Here is a 5,897-nt window from a genome sequence, read left to right as displayed (position 1 = left end):
GACCCATTGGAAATGGATCCTTTCCCCCATGTGCTGTATGATTCCTACACAGTGACTCTCCTTGGTCCCCGTCCTGGGGCTACTTAGTTCCCCTCAGTCGTTCTTTCTCCCCCTGATCTGAAACTCTGCCTTGGTCCTACGGAAATCATTGCTCATTTCAATATTTTAAGTAGTGCTGATCTAGTTCCTTTGAGATTAAACGACCACAGAACCCAGATATAAATTTGGTCTGAAGTCCGTATTTTTCCTTTTACTCTCTCAATATTCTCCTTTATGAAATTCAAATACTCCCTAACTCACATCCCTGCATGAAAGATAACAACTGGTTAGCATGTAGAAATCCATTTTCCCTGTAGGAGAAATCACTCTTTTCTTTTATGACCTCTATTTGACAACTTTTTTGTCCTCATTCAGTGGCGTCTTCATGCATCTTTGATATTTTCAACACCCGTTTACGATCCGCTGAAAGTACATCATAGCTTCTCATCGGCACACGCTCGAACCAGACACCTGCCTTCGGAATCCTCAACCAGAGCAGTGGATGTTACCTCTGGGCTCTTGGCTGTAGGACTTCAGACAAGCAACTGCCGCATCCTGGGGATACAAGAGGTGTCGTCTTCATTCAGCAGATTCTGAATCTGAAGATTTTTCTCAAGTTCAGAAACTGGACGTGGGATTGTGACTTTTATTGGCATAACTACCCTCAGTAGGTGGACCCTCCTGATCATTCATCCTTGCTTTCCTCTGATGACACAAGTTGAACCTGAAACATTTCCATGATTCTCCATGAGTCAGGTTTTCCTGGCTGCTGCAGCTTCACGGCTTATTATATTTCGTATAAACGGGAGGCTCCTGACTGGCTTCTGTGGCTCTGATGTCCTCTCAGTCCTAGTGTTAGCAGAGTCTAGCTTTGCAATTTCTCTCCAGTCAACAGCGGTGGCCTACAGAGAAGAACTAATAATAATAATAAAAATGGTTGTAGCTTTTTATGTCATGCTCTAAAATTTTTTTGTCTATGATAATGTCGTGAAGATAGTCTCCCCTATTTTTTATCTAAAGTTTTATCATTTTACTTTTGATATTTGCATCCAGAGCTGTCATCCCCGTAATTATGGTGTGTAGAAGGACTTAAAGTTCGTTCCCCCACACCACAGCTAACCAACAGTTCCAACACTTCCATTTCTGTGTTTTCTCCTGTTGATCTCTTTGTTGATTCAGGAAGGAATACCAACTCAGGTAATTCTTATGACTTTATATATCTTGATATCTTGTGTCAGTCCTCCAAATTTGTCCTTACTAGTCAAGATTTCTTGATTTTTCTTGATGTAGGTTTTAGGAGGCAAAGATTTGTCAATATAAAAAAAAAGCCTGTTGGAATTTAGATTAGATTAATTTGAACTGTAAAGAACAGTTTGGGGCAAATGGGTATGTTAGTAATGCGTATGATGTCTCTTTACGTTTATTTTGTTTTAAAAAATGTCCCTCCACACGAGAGTGGATAAAAATCTGCAGTGTATTCATTCACACAAAGGCAAGCTCTCAACTACTGTTAGAAGTAACAGCTTGAATGAATCGTAGAGGCAGGATGCTGAGTGAAAGAAGGGGTACACAGAAGAATAAATATTGTATGATTCCACTTCTGTGAACATATAGGGCAGGCAAAACTAATTTGAAAAATAAGTCACAACAGTTGTTTTATCTCAAGGGCTGGGTGGAGGTGGTTGGGAAAGGACCAGAGGGAGCTTTTGGGGAGACAGAAATGGTCCGTTTATAATAATAGGGATGTATTACATAAGTGTATCCATTTTTCAAGATTGTAGTAGAGATTTATACATTTTGATACATGTACCTTCTACCCGTAAAAAGAACTGTAAAAATAATAAAACAAACCCAGATGAGACTGAGGAATGGATGAAGGTAAAGATAAAAGTGGGAGAATATTAATGGTCGTTGAAACTGGGTGATCGACGCATGGTGATCTCATATTGCTCTGTTTCTTTTGTCCAGACTGAGAGTTCTCATCATAAAAGTAAGTTTCTGCGGGTGATGGGTCCCAGCTCTGCAACTTAGATGATGAGCTACTCGGTATGAGCCTCAGTTCTTCATCTCAAAATGGGGATAACATTTACCCTGTAGGACCACAGTCAGTGTTCACATATTTGTTCCCTGAACATATATTGAGTGTGTTAGGCATGCAATAGGGTTTCACTGATGAACAAGACCACCCTCTTGGAAATGATATTCTCAGCGGGGAGACGGACATGGAGCAAGTTATCACACAGATTAATACAAACTTTGCAACCAAAGGGACATAGTCCTAAGAGAAATATGAAGATTTATTTAAAAAGTTGTGGGGAAGTTTTTTCTGAAGGAGTAGTGATTGAGCTCAAGTATGAAGGCTGAGGAGACACTGACTAGGTATAGAAAAGCACTTCAGGAAGAACAAATAATAAGTCCACAAATCCATCAGGAGTAAGAGAGACTGGTGTGGCAGGAGAGAAAGGGGCAGTGAAGTGTGAAATGTGAAATGAGGCTGAAGACATAGGAACCCCTCCCTCCCCGCCCTGACAAGGAGAGGATTTCAGGCCATAATCTTAAGGGTTACATGATTTAAAAAAAAAAAAAAAGCCATAAAATATGTAGGCGAAAGTCAATACTTCAAGAAATACCAGTTTCTGCCTTTATCTCTTTGTCCTCGCAAACCACGCACAGCATTTGATCTGGTCTTTCGGAATATAACTGAAACTCAGCTAAATTTCCCCAAACAATTTGAAAAGTCATAAGAATCTGGATCCTGGGAATTCCCTTACTCCCCTGGGGACAAACCCAGTGGCCTCGGTTGAGAGCCCAGCAAACTCAACCCTCCTCCCCACCCCGGCTAGAATTCCAGTTCTCAGCGGCCCGCCGGTGTCTCCAGCAGGTAAGACCTAGGGGTGTCATCTCCCGGAATGCGGTCGCCCCCATTGAAATAAAACATCCGTGACGAAAACAAACACCCCATCAACGCAACATGCCACGATGCCATTCCCTCCTCTCCTTCCTCCCTCCAGAGAAATCCCGCACACCGCGCCGCAAAGTCCAGGAGCTGAGCTGGGTCTCGAGTCCGCGGCTACGGCCCTGAGGAGTGGGTGCCACGACGGGGACCCTGCGTGGAGGGTCCCGGCTCCCAAGTCCGTGTACGTCTGTCCCGCAGACTCTTCGCCATCCCACGCCCCAGGAAACCGTCCTGGCCCCTCTCGTTTCCCAGCCGGGACAGCCCCGTGCCTCGCGGGAGCGGACGGTGGAGCCCACTTCCAGCTGGTGCCGACCCCCTCCCCCCGGAAAGCCCAGGCCGCAGGGTGCCGTGCTGCTCCGGAAGGTTCGACGGTGTGGATCTCGCGGCGGACCGGGTGCCTGAGGTATACAGGTGGTGGCACGAGGGTCCAGCAGGGCAGGAAAAAAAGGAAAGAAGGCTGGAGGTAAGCAACCCTCTCCGCCCACCGGGGGCTCCGCCCCTTCCCTGCGCCCGCAGGTCGGTTCCAGCCCGCCCGCTGCACCCGCTGCACACGCGAAGCCTATACCGCGGGTTTTGGGAAATACTGCTGGCAAGGGGGAAAAAATGTCGGAAATGCATGGCACCCGGTAGGCATCACCCTGTTTTCCGTTTGGGCGGCCTTCTGGTTGGCTTGGCCGCAGGGACTCATCTAGGCTGCGGCCCCTGGCTGTGCTGCGCGCGGGGCGGAGCGGGAGAAAACAGGAAAGTCGACTGAAGGGGCCTGGGAGAGCCTTCCAGCCTGCGGGGAAGGCCGGTAAATCGTGCCCAGGACGTGCCCTAAGCATGGCCGGAAGGGAGATGCTTCGACTTTCCGAAAAACAGAACGCAGATCTCCGAAGGCCGTCGGGAGACCGGAGACACTAGCCACAGGCTGGAAGGAGATACTCTGCAGGAGTGCTGGGAAAGGGCTTCGATCCCGACGCCATAAAGAACTCTTAGAGTACCGCAGGTTATTAGAAAGGGTCTACTTTAATGTTACCCGGGTGGATTTCGAGGACGGTCCAATTCTCAGAGGACCTCTGTTGGAGGCAAGGGTCCAAGGTGCCCGAGCGGGCGGAGCAGGTGAGGGCAACTTGGAAAACCCGTATTTTCTCAGGTGGGGTCCCCTGGGGGTAGGGCGCGTGGACAAAGACTTGGGCATTTAGGCTATCATAGGATGGCATTCCCTCCGCAAAATGACAAAATTCCCCCCTGATGGCTGTTTCCGCCCGGTTTCGAACCGGGGACCTTTCGCGTGTTAGGCGAACGTGATAACCACTACACTACGGAAACCCCTCCTTGGGCCATTTGTCTTCTAATACAGGATAGACTTTTCCTGGCTGTCCCAGGACCGCCGGAAACTTACTTTTTTTTTTTTCTTTTTTTTTAAGTTACGTGAAATCTAGTTTATCTCTTGTGTGAAAGCAAGCTCTCTGGCCAAGGTGGGTGGGGCTGGAACTCAGGAAGCCCGTGATGAGAGTCGCTTGCGCTACCCACTGAGCCAGTAAGGTACCCTGATAACAGCAATGGTTTAGAAGGAACCTCAGGTGCTCGCCTTCCATAGGAAAGTATAAGTAAATCCGTGTAGGTAGCACTGGAAAGTGCCCATTCTGGGCGGGGCAGAGCGGGGCGGGACCCATAGAACTTGAGGACTAAGGGGGCTATGTGCCCACTTGTGTGCCAGGCAGAGTGAGGACTGAAATGGGGAGGAGACTGTCCGACTGTCCAGGGCTGGACTCGGTGCCCATGAGTCAAGCCCAGTGTGTCTACGGATGTCACATGGCCTACGTGAGATGCAGGGAGAAGGCTGTTTCCCCTATCTGCAATATCCCATGATGATGTTACAACATCAGGAGGGCCAATGTCCTAAAACCAAAAGGCCCACCACAACTCGCTAGTGACCTTTCCAATGGGGACTGGAGTCACCTTTCCAAACCTCAGCAGGGCCCAGAGCTCCCTCCCATACCTGTGAGCACGAAATGGTATCTCCCTGGGATTTTCACTTGCATTTTCCTAATGACCAGGGAGGCTTTCTCATGTGGCTAGCCATTGTCCCCGAATTCCTTGCTGAAGAGACTATCCTTGGCCATATGTGGGTGGCATGACTTCTCCACTCTGCTCTGTTCCATGGATTTGTACGGCTGCCCTGTTGGCCACTCTTCCACTCTTGGTTACTGCATCATCATAGAGGGTGTTCAAATCAAGAACAATATATCCTCCAACTTGGGTCCTTTTCTTTCTTTCTTTCTTTTTTCAAAATTATGTTTCCTTTCCTCAGTCTTTTGCATTTCCATGTGGATTTTAAGATTAGCTTTTCGGTGGTTGGGGGTGGGGGGAGTGGGGAAAGATTTGCTGAGATTTTGATCAAACGGCAGGATTTGAGAAAGACGATATTTCCTCGTGAGGTTTATTTGTGCTTGCAGATGGGACTTTTTTCTTTCAGTGTTTTTGTCCATGTGAGGTTGGGTGGAATGAGAAAAGGAAGTCTAGTTTTCCACGAAGAGCTGCTGCAGGACATAGGGCTTTAAAATTTGGAGGGGAACAGCTGGCAATGGGTGGGCCGGTTAGCTCCACTGGTTAGAGCGTGGTGCTAATAACGCCAAGGTCGTGGGTTCGAGCCCCGTACTGGCCATCTTGCCTTGGTTTTCGGATCCTTTTGACTTCAGGGCTGCCTACCGGATTTTCTTTTGCTTCCCAAGGCTAACACTCGAGTTTCCTTCTAAACCATTGCTGCTATCAGAGTGCCCTACTGGCTCAGTGGGTAGTACAAGCGACTCTGATCGCGGACTTCCTGAGTTCCAGCCCCACCCACCTTGGCCAGAGAACTTGCTTTCACACAAGAAATCAACCAGATTTCACATAACTTAAAAAAAAGAAAAAAAAA

General features: G+C 47.9%; 2 non-coding genes across 2 annotated transcripts; one reads left to right on the top strand and one right to left on the bottom strand.

The window, feature by feature from the left end:
* Positions 1 to 4,233: 4,233 nt before the first annotated feature.
* TRNAV-AAC lies at positions 4,234 to 4,306 on the bottom strand. The gene has a single exon. It is a non-coding gene; the product is annotated as a tRNA-Val (tRNA).
* A 1,265-nt stretch (positions 4,307 to 5,571) lies between these two features.
* On the top strand, positions 5,572 to 5,645 carry TRNAI-AAU. The gene has a single exon. It is a non-coding gene; the product is annotated as a tRNA-Ile (tRNA).
* The last annotated feature ends 252 nt before the right edge of the window (positions 5,646 to 5,897 follow it).

The sequence above is a fragment of the Lontra canadensis genome, unplaced genomic scaffold (genome assembly GCF_010015895.1).
Source record: "Lontra canadensis isolate GAN:19392208 unplaced genomic scaffold, GSC_riverotter_1.0 scaffold2371, whole genome shotgun sequence".
NCBI lineage: Eukaryota > Metazoa > Chordata > Mammalia > Carnivora > Mustelidae > Lontra > Lontra canadensis.
Note: the sequence above shows the minus strand (reverse complement) of the source record. Positions and strands in the feature narration are given on the sequence as shown.